Source organism: Phyllobates terribilis, unplaced genomic scaffold (assembly GCF_046119375.1).
Source record: "Phyllobates terribilis strain yellow unplaced genomic scaffold, ASM4611937v1 Scaffold_11__3_contigs__length_659146591, whole genome shotgun sequence".
In the NCBI taxonomy this organism is placed as follows: domain Eukaryota; kingdom Metazoa; phylum Chordata; class Amphibia; order Anura; family Dendrobatidae; genus Phyllobates; species Phyllobates terribilis.
In genome coordinates this window covers 519,747,321-519,770,779 of record NW_027362771.1, presented here as the reverse complement: position 1 = coordinate 519,770,779, position 23,459 = coordinate 519,747,321, and positions in this window count along the sequence as shown.

Sequence of the window (23,459 nt, the reverse complement as noted above, 5' to 3'; positions counted from 1 at the left end):
GTTCGGTCTATAATCTATTAGTATACCTAAGTCTTTTTCACATGTACTGTTGCTTAGCTCTATTCCTCCCATTCTGTATATGCTTTTTTCATTTTTATTGCCCAGATGTAGTACTTTGCATTTTTCCCTGTTAAAAACCATTCTGTTGGTTGCTGCCCACTGCTCCAGTTTATTTAGGTCTTTTTGAATCCTCTCTCTCTCTTCTCTAGTATTAGCTATCCCTCCTAGCTTTGTGTCATCAGCAAATTTAATCAGCTTACCCTCAATTCCTTCATCTAAATCATTGATAAAGATGTTGAACAATACAGGTCCCAGGACGGAGCCCTGTGGTACCCCACTTGAGACATTCATCCAGCTGGATGTGAAGCCATTTACAATCACCCTTTGTGTCCGATCACTAAGCCAGTTATGAATCCACCTAACAGTTGCCTGGTCCATTGCATACTTGGTCATTTTTTCAATAAGGATGGTGTGAGTCTCTGCTGATACTCCTGCATGCGTGCATCCCTTTCTATGGCAGGAATAATTTCTGCAAATTTACTTTTGTACCGGGGTTCTAACAGTGTGGCAACCCAGTAGTCAGGATTATTTCTAATTCTCACAATTCGAGGGTCATGTTGCAGGTAGTGCAGCAAGAAGGCACTCATGTGTGTTGCGCATCCAGGAGCACCAAGTCCCTGTTGTGTTGGTGGCGAGGTAACAATCATGCTTCCTTCCTCTGTCCTCTCCCCCCAACCTCGCACAACAGAAATGTGATCAAGGTCTCCCTCATCTGATGAGTCTTCCATCAGTTCGTCCTCCACTTCTTCCTGGGCTCCTGCACCTTCCTCACTAGTTTGGCTGCTACCATGCGCCCTGGTAAAACCATCTCCCCCACCCTCACATGCCTGCCGCCTTGGTACTGCCGACCGTCTGGACCTTGCAGATGTTAGCCCTTCCACATACAACTCCTCCTCCTCTACTTCCTCCACCTCCTCTTGTGCCACCACCTGACTCCGAATTCTGTTTAACATGTGCTCCAGCATGTAAATCACCGGAATAGTCATGCTGATAATGGCATCGTCAGCACTAAACATCTTCGTCGCCATTTCAAAACTGTGCAGAAGGGTGCATAGGTCCCTGATCTGAGACCACTCCTCCAGCGTGATTTGCCCCACCTCTGAATCTCGTTGGCCCAGGCTATACGTCAGAACGTATTGCACCAGGGCTTGTCGGTGCTGCCACAGTCGCTGCAACATGTGCAGAGTTGAATTCCACCGGGTAGGCACATCGCATTTTAGCCGGTGAAGTGGCAGGCCCAACGACTTCTGTAGAGATGTAAGTCGCTGAGCTGCGGGATGCGAACGGCGGAAGTGAGCACACAGCGACTGTGCCCTCTGCAGAAGGCCATCTAGTCTGGGATAGTGGGCTAAAAATTGCTGGACAACCAGGTTCAACACGTGAGCCATACAAGGCACGTGTGTGACATTGCCCCGGCGAAGGGCCGCACCCAGGTTTGCAGCATTGTCGCACACGGCCTTCCCTGGTTTCAGGTCCAGTGGAGACAACCATTCATGAAATTGGTTTTCCAGAGCTGACCACAACTCCTCAGCTGTGTGACTCACATTTCCCAGACATTTCAATGTAAAAACCGCCTGATGACGTTGAGCCCTACTGCCAGCATAGTAAGGAGGTGTGCAGGATCCCTTCTGCGCAGTTAGAAAGCTTGTGGCATGACCAGACAGGCTTTGGGTGCAGGTGGAGGACCGAGAGGAGGTTGAGGAGGCAGAAGCAGTGGAGGAACTTTGACATAAAGAGGATTGACGCACAACTCGTGGGGACGGCAAGACTTGGACAGCAGCCCCTTGTCCTGCTGTCACCATAGTTACCCAGTGCCCAGTCAGCGACATGTAACGCCCCTGTCCATGCCTACTCGTCCAAGTGTCTGTGGTGAAATGCACACTGTCACACACAGAGTTTCTCAAAGAAGCGGTGATGTTGTGTGCGACATGCTGGTGGAGCACAGGCACACCTTTCTTTGAGAAGTAGTGCCGACTGGGCATCTGGTACTGGGGCACTGCGACGGACATAAGATCTCGAAAATCCTCTGTGTCCACCAGGCGGAAAGGCAGCATTTCTGTAGCCAAGAGCTTGCAGATGGTGAAATTCAACCTCTTAGCTTTCTCATGGCTAGGAGGAAATGGTCTTTTACTTGTCCACATCTGAGGGACCGAGGGCTGGCTATTGTGCTTAGACGGGGTTGATAAGGGTGTCCCCGGCAAACTGCCGGTCTGTGAGGAAGATGCAGGCGGACATGTTAGGTTGCCTTGATCCAAAGGTGGTGCTATCGATGTCGGACAGCGCTCAACACCAGCTGGTGTTACCACCTCCAAAGAAAATGATGACCTGCCAATCACGCTGGCTGTTGCAGGTAAAGAGGTGGCAGGTCTGCGCCCCAAAACAGGTGTGACTGCTGTCCCCCCAGTCACAGAGGATGAAGAGGCCGCGGATGCACAAGATATGGCAGACGGTGGTTGGCCCGGCCGGCTAGGCCGCATTGTAGCACACTGAGCTTCCCACTGCAACTTATGCTTCATGTCCATGTGCCGGTTCATGCATGAAGTACTCAAACTATGTATTTTTTGGCCTCTACTTAGCTTTTGCTGACAAATGTTACAGATAACACGAGTTGGGTCATCTTTATCGATCTGAAAAAATGCCCAGGCTATGCAAGGCTTAGCACCCTTGCGACCTGAAGAGCCACCATGACTTGTGGTGAGAGGCAGAGTTGTGTTTGAGGATGCAGTTGTTGACGTGCTTCCAGTACTACGTCTCTGTCCAGGAAGGCGCAACCTGAGCTCGTCGTCACTAGCATCTTCCTCCACCTCCTCTGCTGACCTCATCTCTTGGCTGACTGTGGGTTGACAGTAAGTGGGATCTCCAACCTCATCATCATCACCCTGTGCGTTATCACACCCGTTGTCCTCAGAGCCAACCTGTTCCTGCCCTGACAAAAAACTAAAGTTGTCGCTCCAATCAGGTATTTGAGTCTTATCATCGTCTTCCTCATTGTCTCCACCAACAGGAGTTACAGTTTGGGAATGAGGGTCTACATTATGGTCAGAACCTTCTGCGTCTGGTCCTGGATCCGACTCATAAAGATTCTGGGCATCAGTGCAGATCATTTCCTCGTCTGGAATCACAGAAGCGCTGGAGTCGACCTCTGATTCCCAGGCTATAGTATGAGTAAACAGCTCTGCAGACTCAACCATCTGTTCTACCTCATACTCAGACGGGCAGCTGGAGATTTGGGAGCTGTGAGGAAGCAAGTGCGATTGGGGTGACACCTTTGAGGACTGGAGTATTTGTGATGTTGAAGTTGATGTGGAGGAGAGCCCACTTAAAGGAGCACTTGATATCCGTTGAAGCACCTGCTGTTTTTGTGCCTCATCTGGAATTTGTAGCGATTGGCGTGGCCGTAAGAAAGGGATCTTATCACATTGTCCGCTAAAAGAAGTAGACATTTTAGTTTGGCTGGAAGATGGTCTTTCTTCTGCAGATGTTACTGTTGCTTTAACACCTACCCCACGGACACAACCTTTTTTCCCCTTCCCAACACGCCTATTCCCCTTTCCACCAGCAGCAGGCCTTTTTCCACTCATTTTGGTGGTTAACTAATTCACAACTCTGGAGTTATCTGCACAAAAAAACAATGGATGGGAACCGAGCAGAGCTGAGTGGCCAAACTGTGGTATTAGGCCAAAACTATTGGCTGGGTTAGATGCAGAAAAAAATTATATTCAATTTGCAACCTGATGGAGGTCTGTATAGATGGACTAATAGAACAAGTCCCACACAAAGCTAGAAGGCCAAATATTTTTTCAGAGGTAGATGCAGAAAAAAATTATATTCAGTTTGCAACCTTATGGAGGTCAGTATAGATGGACTAATAGAACAAGTCCCACACACAACTAAAAGGCCAAATATTTTTTCAGAGGTAGATGCAGAAAAAAATTATATTCAGTTTGCAACCTTATGGAGGTCAGTATAGATGGACTAATAGAACAAGTCCCACACACAGCTAGAAGGCCAAATATTTTGTCATAGGTAGATGCAGAAAAAAATTATATTCAGTTTGCAACCTTATGGAGGTCAGTATAGATGGACTAATACAACAAGTCCCACACACAGCTAGAAGCCCAATATTTTTTCAGAGGTAGATGCAGAAAAAAATATATTCAGTTTGCAACCTGATGGAGGTCTGTATAGATGGATTAATAGAACAAGTCCCACACACAGCTAGAAGCCCAATATTTTTTCAGATGTAGATGCAGAAAAAAATATATTCAGTTTGCAACGTGATGGAGGTCTGTATAGATGGATTAATAGAACAAGTCCCACACACAGCTAGAAGCCCAATATTTTTTCAGAGGTAGATGCAGAAAAAAATTATATTCAGTTTGCAACCTTATGGAGGTCAGTATAGATGGATTAATAGAACAAGTCCCACACACAGCTAGAAGCCCAATATTTTTTCAGAGGTAGATGAAGAAAAAAATATATGCAGTTTGCAACCTGATGGAGGTAAGTATAGATGGACTAGTACAACAAGTCCCACACACAGCTAGAAGGCCAAATATTTTTTCAGAGGTAGATGCAGAAAAAAATTATATTCAGTTTGCAACCTTATGGAGGTCAGTATAGATGGACTAATAGAACAAGTCCCACACACAGCTAGAAGGCCAAATATTTTTTCAGAGGTAGATGCAGAAAAAAATTATATTCAGTTTGCAACCTTATGGAGGTCAGTATAGATGGACTAATAGAACAAGTCCCACACACAGCTAGAAGGCCAAATATTTTTTCAGAGGTAGATGCAGAAAAAAATTATATTCAGTTTGCAACCTTATGGAGGTCAGTATAGATGGACTAATAGATCAAGTCCCACACACAGCTAGAAGGCCAAATATTTTTTCAGAGGTAGATGCAGAAAAAAATATATTCAGTTTGCAACCTGATGGAGGTCTGTACAGATGGATTAATAGAACAAGTCCCACACACAGCTAGAAGCACAATATTTTTTCAGAGGTAGATGAAGAAAAAAATATATGCAGTATGCAACCTGATGGAGGTCAGTATAGATGGACTAGTACAACAAGTCCCACACACAGCTAGAAGCCCAATATTTTTTCAGAGCTAGATGCAGAAAAAAAATATATTCAATTTGCAACCTGATGGAGGTCAGTATAGATGGACTAATAGAATGATGCTATGCCCAAAAGATTTTACTTCACTAGGTGCAGTAAAAAAATTGGTATTCTATACACAGGTGGTATATCTTGCAACACAGATAGGCTACTCCACTGACTAACACACTCTGCAATAGGCCAAAAAGGATTAGCTTTGCTAGATTCAGCCAAATGCTGTGAAAAAAACTTGCACAGCACTGGCACAGACCTGCCTGGCAAAAACTGATAGGAACTGATGTAACCTAGTCCTGAAAAGGACTCCAATTACAATTAGTCTTTACTCCCACAATCTATCTATTTAAGAGCACAGACCTGCCTGATAAAAGTCGTAGGAAATGCTGTAACCTAGTCCTTAAAAGGACTGCAATCACAACTATTCCCTACTCCCAAGCTATCTGTAGATTTGTGCGAAAATTGGCTTGAAATTAACAAGGTATAGCGCACACAGCAACAGCGGTGCCGTCTAACACGCAGCTGGAGCAGTGAGAAAATGGTGGCGACGGGGAAAATGGCTTGGTCTTATAGGGCAAGGACATGTGACATACACTGCCAATGACACATGCCCTTGCTTGTGTGAAAAAAAGCACTTCGCTCCGTGTGTGCGCTGCTGATAGGCTGACAGATTGCACCTCCCCACTGCAAATGCGGGAAAGAGAAAAAAAAATGGAGATCTTCATTGTTCCTGCAGAGATCCATCCCCTGCCCCTCCTCCCACCCCGCTGTACACTCAAACTGCGTATTAACATTAATTTTCATCATTACTGAGAAAAAATCCCGTTATGATTTTGGTGCACGAACAGTTATCGAACATAACCTCGAACAGCCGAATTTTTCTCAAATTGTTCGTGTTCGCCGAACGGCTCGAACACCTCCCAAAACAGCTCGAATTTGAGATTGGCGAATCAAGCAAGGGCATGTGTGATTGGCAGTGTATGTCACATGTCCTTGCCCTATAAGACCAAGCCATTTTCCCCGTCGCCACCATTTTCTCACTGCTGCAGCTGCGTGTTAGACGGCACCGCTGTTGCTGTGTGCGCTATACCTTGTTAATTTCAAGCCAATTTTCGCACAAATATACAGATAGCTTGGGAGTAGGGAATAGTTGTGATTGCAGTCCTTTTAAGGACTAGGTTACAGCATTTCCTACGACTTTTATCAGGCAGGTCTGTGCTCTTAAATAGATAGATTGTGGGAGTAAAGACTAATTGTAATTGGAGTCCTTTTCAGGACTAGGTTACATCAGTTCCTATCAGTTTTTGCCAGGCAGGTCTGTGCCAGTGCTGTGCAAGTTTTTTTCACAGCATTTGGCTGAATCTAGCAAAGCTAATCCTTTTTGGCCTATTGCAGAGTGTGTTAGTCAGTGGAGTAGCCTATCTGTGTTGCAAGATATACCACCTGTGTATAGAATACCGATTTTTTTACTGCACCTAGTGAAGTAAAATCTTTTGGGCATAGCATCATTCTATTAGTCCATCTATACTGACCTCCATCAGGTTGCAAACTGAATATAATTTTTTTCTGCATCTAGCTCTGAAAAAATATTTGGGCTTCTAGCAGTGTGTGGGACTTGGTCTATTAGTCCATCTATACTGACCTCCATCAGGTTGCAAATTAAAAATAATTTTTTTCTTCATTTAGCTCTGAAAAAATATTTGGGCTTCTAGCAGTGTGTGGGACTTGTTCTATTAGTCCTTCTATACTGACCTCCAGCAGGTTGCAAATTGAATATAATTTTTTTCTGCATCTAGCTCTGAAAAAATATTTGGGCTTCTAGCGGTGTGTGGGACTTGGTCTATTAGTCCATCTATACTGACCTCCATCAGGTTGCAAATTAAAAATAATTTTTTTCTGCATCTAACCCAGCCAATAGTTTTGGCCTAATACCACAGTTTGGCCACTCAGCTCTGCTCGGTTACCATCCATTGTTTTTTTGTGCAAACAACTCCAGAGTTGTGAATTAGTTAACCACCAAAATGAGTGGAAAAAGGCCTGCTGCTGGTGGAAAGGGGAATAGGCGTGTTGGGAAGGGGAAAAAAGGTTGTGTCCGTGGGGTAGGTGCAGAAGAAAGACCATCTTCCAGCCAAACTAAAATGTCTACTTCTTTTAGCGGACAATGTGATAAGATCCCTTTCTTACGGCCACGCCAATCGCTACAAATTCCAGATGAGGCACAAAAACAGCAGGTGCTTCAACGGATATCAAGTGCTCCTTTAAGTGGGCTCTCCTCCACATCAACTTCAACATCACAAATACTCCAGTCCTCAAAGGTGTCACCCAAATCGCACTTGCTTCCTCACAGCTCCCAAATCTCCAGCTGCCCGTCTGAGTATGAGGTAGAACAGATGGTTGAGTCTGCAGAGCTGTTTACTCATACTATAGCCTGGGAATCAGAGGTCGACTCCAGCGCTTCTGTGAATCCAGACGAGGAAATGATCTGCACTGATGCCCAGAATCTTTATGAGTCGGATCCAGGACCAGACGCAGAAGGTTCTGACCATAATGTAGACCCTCATTCCCAAACTGTAACTCCTGTTGGTGGAGACAATGAGGAAGACGATGATAAGACTCAAATACCTGATTGGAGCGACAACTTTAGTTTTTTGTCAGGGCAGGAACAGGTTGGCTCTGAGGACGACGGGTGTGATAACGCACAGGGTGATGATGATGAGGTCGGAGATCCCACTTACTGTCAACCCACAGTCAGCCAAGAGCTGAGGTCAGCAGAGGAGGTGGAGGAAGATGCTAGTGACGACGAGGTCAGGTTGCGCCTTCCTGGACAGAGACGTAGTACTGGAAGCACGTCAACAACTGCATCCTCAAACACAACTCTGCCTCTCACCACAAGTCATGGTGGCTCTTCAGGTCGCATGGGTGCTAAGCCTTGCATAGCCTGGGCATTTTTTCAGATCGATAAAGATGACCCAACTCGTGTTATCTGTAACATTTGTCAGCAAAAGCTAAGTAGAGGCCAAAAAATACATAGTTTGAGTACTTCATGCATGAACCGGCACATGGACATGAAGCATAAGTTGCAGTGGGAAGCTCAGTGTGCTACAATGCGGTCTAGCCGGCCGGGCCAACCACCGTCTGCCATATCTTGTGCATCCGCGGCCTCTTCATCCTCTGTGACTGGGGGGACAGCAGTCACACCTGTTTTGGGGCGCAGACCTGCCACCTCTTTACCCGCAACAGCCAGCGTGATTGGCAGGTCATCATTTTCTTTGGAGGTGGTAACACCAGCTGGTCTTGAGCGCTGTCCGACATCGATAGCACCACCTTTGGATCAAGGCAACCTAACATGTCCGCCTGCATCTTCCTCACAGACCGGCAGTTTGCCGGGGACACCCTTATCAACCCCGTCTAAGCACAATAGCCAGCCCTCGGTCCCTCAGATGTGGACAAGTAAAAGACCATTTCCTCCTAGCCATGAGAAAGCTAAGAGGTTGAATTTCACCATCTGCAAGCTCTTGGCTACAGAAATGCTGCCTTTCCGCCTGGTGGACACAGAGGATTTTCGAGACCTTATGTCCGTCGCAGTGCCCCAGTACCAGATGCCCAGTCGGCACTACTTCTCAAAGAAAGGTGTGCCTGCGCTCCACCAGCATGTCGCACACAACATCACCGCTTCTTTGAGAAACTCTGTGTGTGACAGGGTGCATTTCACCACAGACACTTGGACGAGTAGGCATGGACAGGGGCGTTACATGTCGCTGACTGGGCACTGGGTAACTATGGTGACAGCAGGACAAGGGGCTGCTGTCCAAGTCTTGCCGTCCCCACGAGTTGTGCGTCAATCCTCTTTATGTCATTTTTCCTCCACTGCTTCTGCCTCCTCAACCTCCTCTCGGTCTTCCACCTGCACCCAAAGCCTGTCTGGTCATGCCACAAGCTTTCTAACTGCGCAGAAGGGATCCTGCACACCTCCTTACTATGCTGGCAGTAGGGCTCAACGTCATCAGGCGGTTTTTACATTGAAATGTCTGGGAAATGTGAGTCACACAGCTGAGGAGTTGTGGTCAGCTCTGGAGAACCAATTTCATGAATGGTTGTCTCCACTGGACCTGAAACCAGGGAAGGCCATGTGCGACAATGCTGCAAACCTGGGTGCGGCCCTTCGCCGGGGCAATGTCACACACGTGCCTTGTATGGCTCACGTGTTGAACCTGGTTGTCCAGCAATTTTTAGCCCACTATCCCAGACTAGATGGCCTTCTGCAGAGGGCACGGTCGCTGTGTGCTCACTTCCGCCGTTCGCATCCCGCAGCTCAGCGACTTACATCTCTACAGAAGTCGTTGGGCCTGCCACTTCACCGGCTAAAATGCGATGTGCCTACCCGGTGGAATTCAACTCTGCACATGTTGCAGCGACTGTGGCAGCACCGACAAGCCCTGGTGCAATACGTTCTGACGTATAGCCTGGGCCAACGAGATTCAGAGGTGGGGCAAATCACGCTGGAGGAGTGGTCTCAGATCACGGACCTATGCACCCTTCTGCACAGTTTTGAAATGGCGACGAAGATGTTTAGTGCTGACGATGCCATTATCAGCATGACTATTCCGGTGATTTACATGCTGGAGCACATGTTAAACAGAATTCGGAGTCAGGTGGTGGCACAAGAGGAGGTGGAGGAAGTAGAGGAGGAGGAGTTGTATGCGGAAGGGCTAACATCTGCAAGGTCCAGACGGTCGGCAGCACCAGGGCGGCAGGCATGTGAGGGTGGGGGAGATGATTTTACCAGGGCGCATGGTAGCAGCCAAACTAGTGAGGAAGGTGCAGGAGCCCAGGAAGAAGTGGAGGACGAACTGATGGAAGACTCATCAGATGAGGGAGACCTTGATCACATTTCTGTTGTGCGAGGTTGGGGGGAGAGGACAGAGGAAGGAAGCATGATTGTTACCTCGCTACCAACACAACAGGGACTTGGTGCTCCTGGATGCGCAACACACATGAGTGCCTTCTTGCTGCACTACCTGCAACATGACCCTCGAATTGTGAGAATTAGAAATAATCCTGACTACTGGGTTGCCACACTGTTAGATCCCCGGTACAAAAGTAAATTTGCAGAAATTATTCCTGCCATAGAAAGGGATGCACGCATGCAGGAGTATCAGCAGAGACTGTTGCAGAATCTTACATGTGCTTTTCCACAAAATACCAGTGGTGCACGTAGTGAATCTCACAGTTCCAACTTGCCAACCGTGGTCTGTATGGAATTGTTCAATAAAGGGCCCAAAATTAAGATAACATAGATGGGAGAGGTCTCTATGAATAGGAATTCCTAAGTATTTGATACCCTGTGAGGGCCAGGCAAAGGGAAAGTTGGACTGGATGGAATCCTATATGGATTTAGGGAGGGAGACATCGAGGGCCTCAGACTTCGCTGCATTGATTTTAAAATTTTACCATGTAACAAAGTGATCTATTTCAGCCATAACAGCAGGGATGGATATATGTGATTGAGTGATATATACTAGGACATCATCAGCAAATAGAGAGCACTTGTACTTGGTGCCTCCCACCTCAATCCACCTAATATTGGGGTTATGGCGAATTGATGAGAGCAGGTGCTCCGTCACTAGGATGTATAAGAGAGGGGACAGAGGACATCCCTGCCTTGTCCCATTGGTGATTGTGAAAGGTGATGAAAATGTTCTGACGCACCCCCTGGGCCTTGGGACACCCGGAGCCGGACCCTTTTTGGTGGATGCTGGTGGTTGTAGTCTTCGTGGCGGCGATCCGGTTCCGTGGCTCAGGGCGGTCAAACCAGTGGCGGAACTATTTATGTGGTTTTGATGTTTAAATGTCCGACTACGCCACCCGAGGATTGTGGTCAGAGTGAACCGCCGCTACAGGGCAGACCGCTAAGGCTGGTGTTGTGGGTGCAGCAGAGCGTAGCATAACTCCCCACGGGAGGAGTATAGCCTCAGGGCAGTGTATGCGGAGGATGGGGGTGATGGTGCAGGGCAGCAGCAGTAACGACACGGAGTCAGTGATGCAGTTCAGGGCCTTTACTCACAGTTCTTATTATCCAGACCACGTCTGCAGGTAACGGCTGCCCACGTCGTACTGTGCTCACCAGGTGAGGGGCTCAGACAACTCCCAGATAACTTTGGAGCGCTTCACAGGACCCCCTTTGTGTGTCCTTTGTCTGGCCTTTCTTACCAACACTTCTGTCCGGCTGCCTCGGGCCTCCTCTTGGTAAACTTGGCGCCAGTTTCCCTGACCCTATGTGGTGCCTTCCTAGCGGGTGGAGCAAGGGGCTGCGCCACATAAAATGTCAGAGCCTCCGGTTTCTAGCTGAGGGTCGTTTCCTGCCTCCACTAGTTCGGGGACCGGTCTCCCCCTTTGGCCTGACCCCTCCACGCAGGTGGATTCGGGCGTGCGGTGGCGACTCGCCCGTCCGCACCCCTGGGATCCCTTCATTCCTCGTTCCTGGAGCCTTCTCCGCTCCTCTTCCTTCCTTCTCCCTCTTGCAGGCCTGGGCCTCTGTTACTAGGCCCGCCTCCGGAGCAGAGCTCATGCAGAGCCCCTGCTCCCTGCCACTTCTGCTCAGACTTCTCTACACTGAACTAAGATGGTGCCCACCTTTTATACTCCCTTCTCAATGCACCCAGGAACTGCTTCCTCCCTGCTCCTGCACTGCAGGGTTCCCCTTCCTCAGTGTTCCCTCCCCCCACTCCAGCCAGGGACAGGGACTGTCGTGCCCATCTCAGGGGCATATTGGTCGCCCTGCCCCACGGCAATGTGGTGTAATGCATGCAGGTGTCGGGTCCTGATCCACACTCCATCCTTATCTGAGAGTGAGATATCACACCTCTGGGTGAGGTGCAATACGTCTGTAGCAACCGAGCCCTCGGTGCTACAGTTCCATTTATCTTCAGCCTAGGTGACGTATTGTGATACAGGGCCGTGATTTTGGCTATAAAAGGGTCCCCTAGACCCCTACCCCAAGCTTTTTAAGAGAATCATATATGGCGTGCCAGGAGACTCTATGGAATGCTTTCTCAGCATCCAACGAGAGTATCTACTTACAAATTTTTAACTGCATCTAGCCCAGGAAATACTTTGTGCCTAGTAGCAGTGTCTGCTAGTCAGCGGATTATCCCGGCTGTTAAGCAAGCTACACCACCTGTAGTTTGGACACTTAATTTTTTCAAAGGAAATGCTTCGGGACCACGGGATACTTAGTGAAGAGCATCAGGAGGCACCCCAAGGCATAGGGGCTGGGACTGGCACTAGGATGCCTTGCGGTGGACAGCCGAGCTCGATCCTTATAAAAGCTTTTTAACTGCAGCAGCTTTAGTGGACGCTACTGGAGCTGGAATTACGCGGCTGCTGGCATGAGACTTGCCCTCCAATAGATCCTTGTAAATGGATTTAAAGTGTATTCATTCAAATTAGAGGGACAATTTAAATTAAAAAGCTTAGAGCTGCCTCCACCACAGGGGGGCTCTCTCGACCCACCAGCGGACAGGCACCAGTATTGGGAGAGGGGGGCTGGCCGTCAGGGTTCACCGCGGCTCTGGCACAAACCCGGCGACACGGAGGTGGCACGGGCAGGAGCGGACTGGCCGTCTCGGCTTCTCACTTTTTGGATTTTAGAAGGGCATGACATGCCTATATCTGTGTCTCCCTCTCCTTTTACTCCTCCACCTCTTTTCTTTTCTCATGACTATATGTACTTGTCACTTTTCCATGTGTTAGTTGTGTCTTCTGAGCAGTTTGTCAGCTTTTGGACACCTTTGAAGGTGTTTTCTATGTGTTTCTATGTGTTTTTGTTTGCCTGCCATTGGTTTTAACGGTGTTCGAAGGTGTTCGACGAACAGTTCGACGAACAGTTCGGCGAACACACGGGTGTTCGACGAACCGAACCGAACTCGAACACTACGGGGGTGGCTCAACACTACTCAGGACTAATATCCATCCCAGATATCAGGCAGGCAGGCAGGCTGTATAGGAGATGCAGTGGATATACCAGCAAACGCTGCATTACAGTCCTGTGTGCTCCTGTTGCTGAAATTGCTGGACTTAGCACCAGGTGTCGGGGGCCAGGAAAAATCCTTTTTTTTTCATCTAATTTTTTTTTTCCTCCTTCACACTGTACAAATACCCATCTTATTAACCTTTTGGTGTCCCCCCCCAAAAAAAAAAAAATGTGTGTCTGTGACAGTGCAGACACAAATATACATTTTTAAAAGAGTCTGGTGTAAGCCAGAGAAATAGAAGTGTGGTTTTGCAGTTCCATGGTTCAAACCTCCGTATTATCCACTTTTGGGCCATTTTTACCTAAAATAAAACAGTTTGAGTGTATCGCTCACTGTTCAGCCGCAAATATATCTATTTAAAAAAGTCTGGTATACACCAGTAAATTATAACTGTGGTTTTGCCGTTCTACGGTAAAAAATCTCTATTTTCCAGCTTTTGGTATTTTTTCCATAAAGAAAGACAGTAATAGTGTCTCCTGATTGTTCAGACACCAATATATCTGTTTCAAAGAGTCTGGTATACACCAGTAAATTATAACTGTGGTTTTGCCGTTCCACAATGAAAAATCTCTATTATACTGCTTTAGGCATTTATTGCCGTAAAAAAAAAAAATTAATAGTGTCTCCCTGATTGTTCAGACACAAATATATTTGTTGAAAATAGTCTGGTGTAGGCCAGAGAAATAGTGCTCTTGTTGCTGAAATTGCTGGACTTAGCTCCAGGTCTCGGGGGCCAGGAAAAATCCTTTTTTTTTCATCTAATTCCTCTTTTTTTTTTTTTCCTCCTTCACACTGTACAAATACCCATTTTATTAACCTTTGGTGTCCCCCCTCTAAAAAAAATAAAAATAAAAAGTGTGTCTGTGACAGTGCAGACACAAATATATATTTTTAAAAGAGTCTGGTGTAGGCCAGAGAAATAGAAGCGTGGTTTTGCAGTTCCACGGTTCAAACCTCTGTATTATCCACTTTTGGGCCATTTTTACCTAAAAAAAAACAGTTTGAGTGTGTCGCTCACTGTTCAGCCGCAAATATATCTATTTAAAATTGTCTGGTATACCCCAGTAAACAATAACTGTGGTTTTGCCATCCATGGTAAAAATCTCTATTATTCAGATTTTGGTATTTTTTCCATAAAGAAAAACAGTAATAGTTTCTACCTGATTGTTCAGATTGTTTAACCACTTCGCACCAGAGCCTGTTTTTGCCTTCGTGACCAGGCCAATTTTTTCAATTCTGACCACTGTCACTTTATGAAGCAATTACTCTGGAACGCTTCAACGGATCCCCCTGATTCTGAGATTGTTTTTTCATGACATATTGTACTTCATGATAGTGGTAAAATTTCTTTGATATCATATGCGTTTATTTGTGAAAAAATCGGAAATTTGGCGAAAATTTTGAAAATTTTGCAATTTTCAAACTTTGAATTTTTAAGCCCTTAAATCAGAGAAATATGTCACACAAAATACTTAATAAATAACATTTCCCACATGTCTACTTTACATCAGCACAATTTTGGAACCAAAATTTTTTTTTGTTAGGGAGCTATAAGGGTTAAAATTTGACCAGCGATTTCTCATTTTTCCAACAAAATTTACAAAAACATTTTTTTAGGGACCACATCATATTTGAAGTCACTTTGAGGGGTCTTTATGACAGAAAATACCCAAAAGTGACACCGTTCTAAAAACTGCACCCCTCAAGGTGCTCAAAACTACATTCAAGAACTTTATTAACCCTTCAGGTGCTTCACAGAAATTTTTGGAATGTGGAAGAAAAAAATTAACATTTAACTTTTTTCACAAAAATGTTACTTTAGACCCAATTTTTTTTATTTTCACAGGGGTAACAGGAAAAAATAGACCCCAAAATTTTTTGTGCAATTTCTCTTGAGCGTGCTGATACCCCATATGTGAGGGAAAACCACTGTTTGGGTGCACGGCAGGGCTCGGAAAGGAAGGAGCGCCATTAGACTTTTTGAATGTAAAATTTGTCTGAATAATTAGCAGACACCATGTTGCGTTTGGAGAGCTCCTGATGTGACTAAACAGTGGAAACCCCCCACAAGTGACACCATTTTGGAAACTAGACCCCTTAGGGAACATATCTAGATGTGTGGTGAGCACCTTGAACCCCAAGGTGCTTCACAGAAGTTTATAATATTGAGCTGTAAAAATAAAATTTTCACATTTTTCCCACAAAAACGTTTTTCATCCCTTAATTTTCCATTATCATAAGGGTAATAGGATAAATTGCACCATTAAATTTGTTGTGCAATTTCTCCTGAACACGCCGATACCCCATATGTGGGGGAAAACCACTGTTTGGGCGCACGGCAGGGTTTGGAAGGGAAGGAGCGCCATTTGACTTTCTGAATGTAAAATTTGTCTGAATAATTAGCAGACGCCATGTTGCGTTTGGAGAGCCCCTGATGTTCCTAAACAGTGGAAACCCCCCACAAGTGACACCATTTTGGAAACTAGACCCCTTAGGGAACTTATCTAGATGTGTGGTGAGCACCTTGAACCCCAAGGTGATTCACAGAAGTTTATAATAATCAGCTGTAAAAATAAAATTTTCACATTTTTCCCGCAAAAACGTTTTTCATCCCTTAATTTTGCATTATCATAAGGGTAATAGGATAAATTGCACCATGAAATTTGTTGTGCAATTTCTCCTGAACACGCCGATACCCCATATGTGGGGGAAAACCACTGCTTTGGTGTACGGCAGGGTTCGGAAGAGAAAGGAGCGCTATGTTGGCTGGGATAGGCAGCAGACACCATGTCACATTTGAAGAGTCGCTGACATGCAGAAACAGCAGAAACCCCCACAAGTGACCCCATTTTGTAAACTACACCTCTCAAGGAATTCATCTAGGGAAGTAGTGAGTATTTTTTAATTTTTAAATTTATACCATTGGGCAGTGAAAAAAGCATAATTATATTTTTACCACAAAAAAATGTTTTACCCTCAGATTTTACATTTTCACACAGGGCAATGGGTAAAAATGGTGCCGAAATGTGTCACACAATTTCTTCTAAAAGTGCCAATACCCCATATGTGGCTGTATCGTACCGCTCAGCCATACGGCGAGATCTGGGGGGGACGGAGTGCTATTTGACAATTGGAGAACAAATTATTGTAGAATAGGCATTTGGATTTGGGAGCACAAAATTTTTTGAATTTCTTTTGGGGGGCAAGGGCCATTTCGCTTTTCCAGAGCCTTTCTGCTACCAGTAACTTGGAAGTCCCTTATATTTTTAACAGATGACGGACCTGAGTGGGGACTAGCTTTTTTTGAGGACTGAGTTGAAGCTTTTATTGGGAACATTTTACGTAACATTTATCCGGCGCTCTAGGCTGAGCACTTACATCGGGGTTTCCATCTAAATTTCCAAGTGATGTAATTCAGATGAAACCCCTGCGGGATCCATTCACTGTAATGAGGCAGCAGAGTTACTCTGGACTCCGTCTGGCCTCTGTTTAGCGGTGTCCTTTTTTTCAGAAGTGCACAAAACTGTGGCCAACCGCACTTTTATGCACGCCTAAAACAAATGACACCGTGGGATCACAGGCCAGACGGCATCCACAGTGGCCTATATCTGCCTCATTACAGGGAATCTTCCGTCATGGGTTCCGGCTGAATCACATATTTCAGAGATTTACATGGAAACTCTGGCGTAAGTGCTCAGCGCAGAGCACAGGATAAATGTTGGCAGAGCCTTACTGGGATCTTTGGGAGACATAATAAACAAATCAGTAGCAGGTGAAGAATTGGTTTTATTTATTTTTTTACGCCGTTCCTAGTGTGATATAACTGATTAGATTACTTTATTCTTCGGGTCGGTGCGATTACAGAGATACCAGATTTATATCGGGTTTTTATGACTGACAGCTGTCACACACTAAGAGACGCTTTTTTTTTGCAAAATCTAGTTTTTGCATCGCCATATTTTGAGAGCTATAATTTTTCCATATTTCGGCCGACAGAGTCATGTGATGGCTTGTTTTTTGCGGGACGAGTTGACATTTTTATTGGTACCATTTGTGGGTACGTGACATTTTTTGATCGCTTTCTATTCCGTTTTTTTGGGAGGTAAAATTAACAAAAACCAACAATTCAGGAATTGTTTTTTGAGGTTTTTTTTTATGCCGTTCTGCGTGTGGTAAAAGTGATCAGGCAGCGTTATTCTTCGGGTCAGTACATTTACAGCGATACTACACTTACTGTATATTTTTTTATGTTTTGGCGCTTTTACACAATAAATCAATTTTAAAGAAAAAATATTTTTTTTGCATTGCTTTATTCTGAGAGGTATAACTTTTTTATTTTTTGGCTGATGGAGCTGTATAGTGGCTTGATTTTTGCAGAACAAGATGACGTTTTCAGCGGTACCATTTCTATTTCCATTTTGCTTTTTGATCGCATTCTTTTCCACTTTTTGTTTGGCGATATGAGGAAAAAGCATAGTTTTTTGCTCCGTTTTTTATTTATTTTTATTACGATGTACACATAAGGAGTTAATTAGTGTGACAGTTTTATAGCTCGGGTTGTTTCGAACGCGGCAATACCAAATATGTGTACTTTTTTTATTTTTGCATAACTATATGGATTTATCGGTTTAATATTTTATTTATTTATTTTTATTTATTTTGTATTTTTTTTTTAACAGTTTCAAAATATTTTTTTTTACTTTTTTTACATTTTTACTTAGTCCCTGTATGGGACATTAATTTTTATTTTTCTGATCCCTGATCTCATGTAATGTAATAGACATATATTACATTACATGAGATCTTCACTGACTCTTTCAGTCAGTTTCCTGTCTGGCATCAGCTACATACAGGCTGAAGTCAGACAGGAAGGACACCATATATGGCAGAGCTGGAGGCGGTCATGTGACCTCCAGCTGCCATAGCAACGCCAGGTCCTGAAAGCAATCAAGGGGTCGTCAGAGAGGTAAGTGGACGACCCCCTCTCCTCCTGCTGTCTCCTATATGCCGCGATCACTATAGATCACAGCATATAGAAGACAGCAAAGGGTTAACATCACTGGGACCTGATCTAATCAGGTCCCGATGATGTTCCCTGTCAGAGCTAACGCTCTGCACCGCTCTCACAGCGCTTGCAGGACCCAGGGGGTCCTGAGCACTGCGACACCACCCACCGTTTTTAAACGTCCGCGCTGCACAGAGCCCAGGCAGCGTGGACGTTTATCTACAGTGGGCGGTCGGGAAGCGGTTAAAAGAGTCGGGTGTAGGCCAGAGAAATAGAACGGTGGTTTTCCTCTTCCACGGTTCTAATCTACTTTTTATTACCCTTTTTCAATTGATAGTGCGAGTGTAAGCTATTTTACTTCCTTTTCAATGGGCAAGGCGCGTGGCAAGGGACGTGGAACTGGACGTTCTGGTGATGGTGCGTGTAGAGGACGGGGCCGTGGCCAAGGTGAAAATGTGCCACAACCAATAGCCTCATCTTCTCGCTCCCACTTCTTGACAGAATTACTAGGGAAGCACAGAACAACACCAGTATTACGAACTGATCAGTGTGAACAGGTTATTAATTGGATAGCAGATAATACTACCAGTTACCTGGGCACCACCACCTCTGGTCTGTCTTCCACACGGTCAAATATTAGTAGCCGTGAGTCTCGACCGCACACTCCTCCTCACCCTGATGCTCCTTCCTCCCACCATGCCGAGTGTCGTCAGACAGCAACTGATCCCACACTTGGACACTCTGAAGAGCTGTTCACTGGTCCATTTCCAGATTTGTGCCCCTCGCCTGCTCCGCTTGAAGTGCTGGAAGAGGAGATCCCATGTAGCGATGCCCAAATACTTGAACAGCCACGGCCACAGGAAGTCGACGCTGGCAATTTGTCACAAGAGGTGGACGATGACGAGACACAATTGCCAGGAAGTGAGGAGGAGGATCGTGGTGCGCCTGTGGAAGAGGAGGAGGTAGTGGATGATCTACTAACTGACCCAACGTGGCAGGAGGACATGCAGAGCGAGGCCAGCAGCACACAGGGTGAGGGAGGCAGAGTACCCCAACAGGCAGGAAGAAGCAGTGTGGTGGCCGCACACAGAAGTCAGGCAACAGTTCCCCGTAACACCAACACGAGGGACGTTGCCAGTACAACCTGTAGGTCTTCCAGAGTCTGGAATTTTTTTAAAGACTCTGCTGATAACCCCAAAAAGGCCATTTGTACCACCTGCCATGCCAGCATCAGCAGGGGTGACAAAACTACCAGCCTGACCACCACAAGCATGATCAGGCAAATGGCAGCAAAGCACCCGACTTTGTGGGGTGTACCCTAGGGTCCACGACCAGTGTCAGCGGGTGTCACCACTGCTTCTTCCGCTGTTGTGCGTGCAATAGAACCCCCTGTTGTGTGTGCAAGGCAATCCCCTGTCCATACTGCATGTAAAGATGCCCCCTCCTCTCAGTCTTCACTTGTTATGGCAGTTTCTCAAGAAACAGCATCAACGTCCACGTCCACGTACCACCGCAGCGTTCAATTGTCCATATCCCAGACCTTTGAACGAAAGCGGAAATTCGTAGGCAACGCCTCACAGGCCACAGTCCTAAATTCGCACATTTCACAACTGCTTGCGTTGGAAATGCTGCCTTTTAGGCTGGTGGAGACGGAATCCTTCCGCAACCTTATGGCAGTGGCCATCCCTTGGAACTCGTTCCTCAGCCAACACTTTTTTGCCCGGTGTGCCATCCGCGCACTACACAAGCACGTGTCCCAAAACATCTGCCGTGCCCTTAACAACGCAGTTACTGGGAGAGTCCACCTGACAACGGACACATGGAGAAGTGCTTGTGGCCTGGGACGGTACATCTCCCTGACGGCACACTGGGTAAACATAGTGGAAGCCGGGACCTAGTAGGACCTTGGGATGGAACACATCCTCCCCACACAGAGGATTGTGGGCCCTATGTCAGTCAGAGTTGCCCCCACAGTGTACAGCTCCTGCGCATCATCCTCCTCCTCCTCATGTTCAGCCTCCATCTGAGATATCACCACATCAGTTACTAGCTGGAAGCACTGCAGTACTGCCTCCGCCAAGCGGCAACAGGCTGTGCTGAAACTCATAAGCTTAGGTGAGAAACCTCACACTGCTTGTGAGTTGTGGACAGCTGTGAAAGAGCAGGCAGATCTGTGGCTGAGACCGCTGAACCTACATCCAGGCATGGTCGTGTGTGACAATGGCCGTAACCTGGTGGCGGCTCTCAGGCGAGGCGAGATCACACACGTACCATGCCTTGCTCATGTGCTTAACCTTGTGGTTCAGTGGTTTCTTAAATCCCCCGAGTTGCCAGATCTGCTCATCAAAGTACACCGCCTGTGAGCTCATTCTCGCAAGTCGGCTAGAGGTTCCGCCGCCCTTGCTGTGTTGCAGCAGCGTTTGCAGCTTCCGTCACACCGACTGGTGTGTGATGTTCCCACACGTTGGAACCCTACCCTCCACATGTTGCAAAGGATTTGTGAGCGTAAGAGAGCAGTTGTGGCGTACCAGCTGCAACAAGGCCGTCGATATTCAGGTCAGACTCCACACATAAGACCTCAGGACTGGACCTGGATGTCTGACATATGTACCATCTTGACAAACTTTGAGAAGTCCACCAAGATGGTTAGTGGCGATGACGCCATCATTAGCGTCAGCATTCCACTTGTCTGTCTTTTGCAACGCTCTCTGCAGAGAATTAAAGAGGAGGCATTGCAGCCAGAGTATGATGAGATGGATCAAGAAGCCGTAGCGGTTGATTACACACATCCCAGCCTCATCTCATCCCAACGTGCATTGGGGGACAATGAGGGAGAGGAGGATGAGGAAGAACAGGAGCTTGTATCATGCACTGTAGACGGTAGTACCTGTACAACTGTCATACCGTCGGTTCAGCGTGGGTGGCCTGAGGACAGGGGGGAGGAGGAGGAGGAGGAGAGCTTGGTCAGTCGTCATCTTGGTGAGGACACAGAAGTCTTGCCCCGTTACCAGTCTGGCACGCATGGCTGACTTTATGTTAAGCTGCCTTAACCGTGACCCTTGCGTTGTCAAAATGTTGGGTGACAGTCATTACTGGTTGTTGTCACTTTTAGACCCCCGCTACATGGAGAACTTTCACTCTCTTATTCCTGAGGTGGAGAGGTGTACAAAAATGGGGCAGTACCAGAAGGCCCTTGCTGCAGAACTGTTAAAAAAATTCCCATCTGAACACGCTAGCGGCAGAGGTCACAGTTCGTTGCCCAACCAAGGCGTACATGCGAGAGAGACGCAACTCCTATCCAGCAGAGGCAGGGGAACACTGTCAACGTTCTGGGACAGTTTTCACAAACCCTCCCTTCGGACAGGCCCTGAGGCTCGGGGTACTCTCACAAGGAGTGGAAAGTTTCAAAAGAAGGTGAGGGAGTACCTTGCCGACCGTACCAGCGTCCTCCGTGATTCCTCTGTGCCTTTTAATTATTGGGTGTCCAAGCTGGACACTTGGAATGAACTCGCTCTGTACGCCTTGGAGGTCCTGGCCTGCCCTGCCGCTAGTGTGTTATCGGAGCGTGTTTTTAGTGCCGCTGGGGGAATAATAACTGATAAGCACACTCGCCTGTCAACTGACAATGCTGACAAGCTGACCCTTATGAAAATGAACAAGGGCTGGATTGGGCCAGACTTCTCATTACCACCAAATGACAGCAGAGTAACATAAAGTCAAATCCACTGTGTTATTTCAGGAGGTTTATTCACATGTACACAAGGGTATACGCTTCCTCATTTTGGCTGTTTTATGTTCTTCTCCTTATCCTCAGCCTCCACCACCACTAACTATATCACCAGGGTGACCGTGGTCCGTGTTGCCATTATTGAAAGTTCCTCCGTCCTTATTTTTGTCAGCTTTTGCTTGGAAGGCATAAGCAAAGACTTTGGGAGACCCACTTCCCAATAATGGGAATAATATTTTTAAGACGCTGTACTGTATGGCTCTTGTAAGGGGCACTAAAACCGTCTTGTTAAGCTACAGCGACCTCGACCTCCACCACTTTTCCAAGGGGCATTAAAACCGTCTTGTTAAGCTACTGCGACCTCCACGTCTCTCCCGAGGGGCATTAAAAGCATCTTGTTAAGCTACTGGTACCTCCACATCTCTTCCAAGGGGCATTAAAACCGTCTTGTTAAGCTACTGCGACCTCCACGTCTCTTCCGAGGGGCATTAAAACAGTCTTGTTAAGCTACTGTGACCTCCACCTCTTTTCCAAGGGGCATTAAAACCATCTTGTTAAGCTACTGCAACCTCAACGTCTCTTCCGAGGGGCATTGAAACTGTCTTGTTAAGCTACTGGGACCTCCACGTCTCTTCCGAGGGGCATTAAAAGCGTCTTGTTAAACCACTCTGAACTCCACAGCTCTTCCAAGGGGCATTGAAATGTTGTTTTTAATTAACTCTAACCTCCACGACTCTTCGAACGGGCATTGCATTTCCTCCTAATTTTTGGCAGCTTTTGCTTGGAAGGCATAAGCAAAGACTATAGGGGACCCACTCCCCAATACTGAGAATAATGTTTGTAATATGCTGTACTGCATGGCTCTTGTAAGGAGCATTGCAAGTTCCTCCATCCTAATTTTTGGCAGCTTTTGCTTGGAACGCATAAGCAAAGACTATGGGAGACCCACTCCCCAATAATGGGAATAATGTTTTTAAGATGCTGTACTGTATGGCTCTTGTAAGGAGCATTAAAACCGTCTTGTTAAGCTACTGCGACCACCACCACTTTTCCAAGGGGCATTCAAACCATCTTGTTAAGCTACTGTGACCTCCACCACTTTTCCAAGGGGCATTAAAACCATCTTGTTAAGCTACTGCGACCTCCACATCTCTTCCGAGGGGCATTAAAACCGACTTGTTAAGCTACTGTGACCTCCACCACTTTTCCAAGGGGCATTCAAACCGTCTTGTTGAGCTACTGTGACCTCCACCACTTTTCCAAGGGGCATTAAAACTGTCTTGTTAAGCTACTGCGACCTCCACGACTCTTCCAACAGGCATTGCATTTCCTCCTAATTTTAGTCAGCTTTTGCTTTTCAATGCATAGGCTAACACTAAGGGAGACCCACTCCCCAATAATGGGTAGAAGGTTTTTAGTACGCTGCAATCCATGTCTGTTTCAAGGGGCATTGCAGTTCCTCATAATTTTTGGAAAGCCTTCCATTCACTGCTTAGGCCAACAGTGCACAGGAG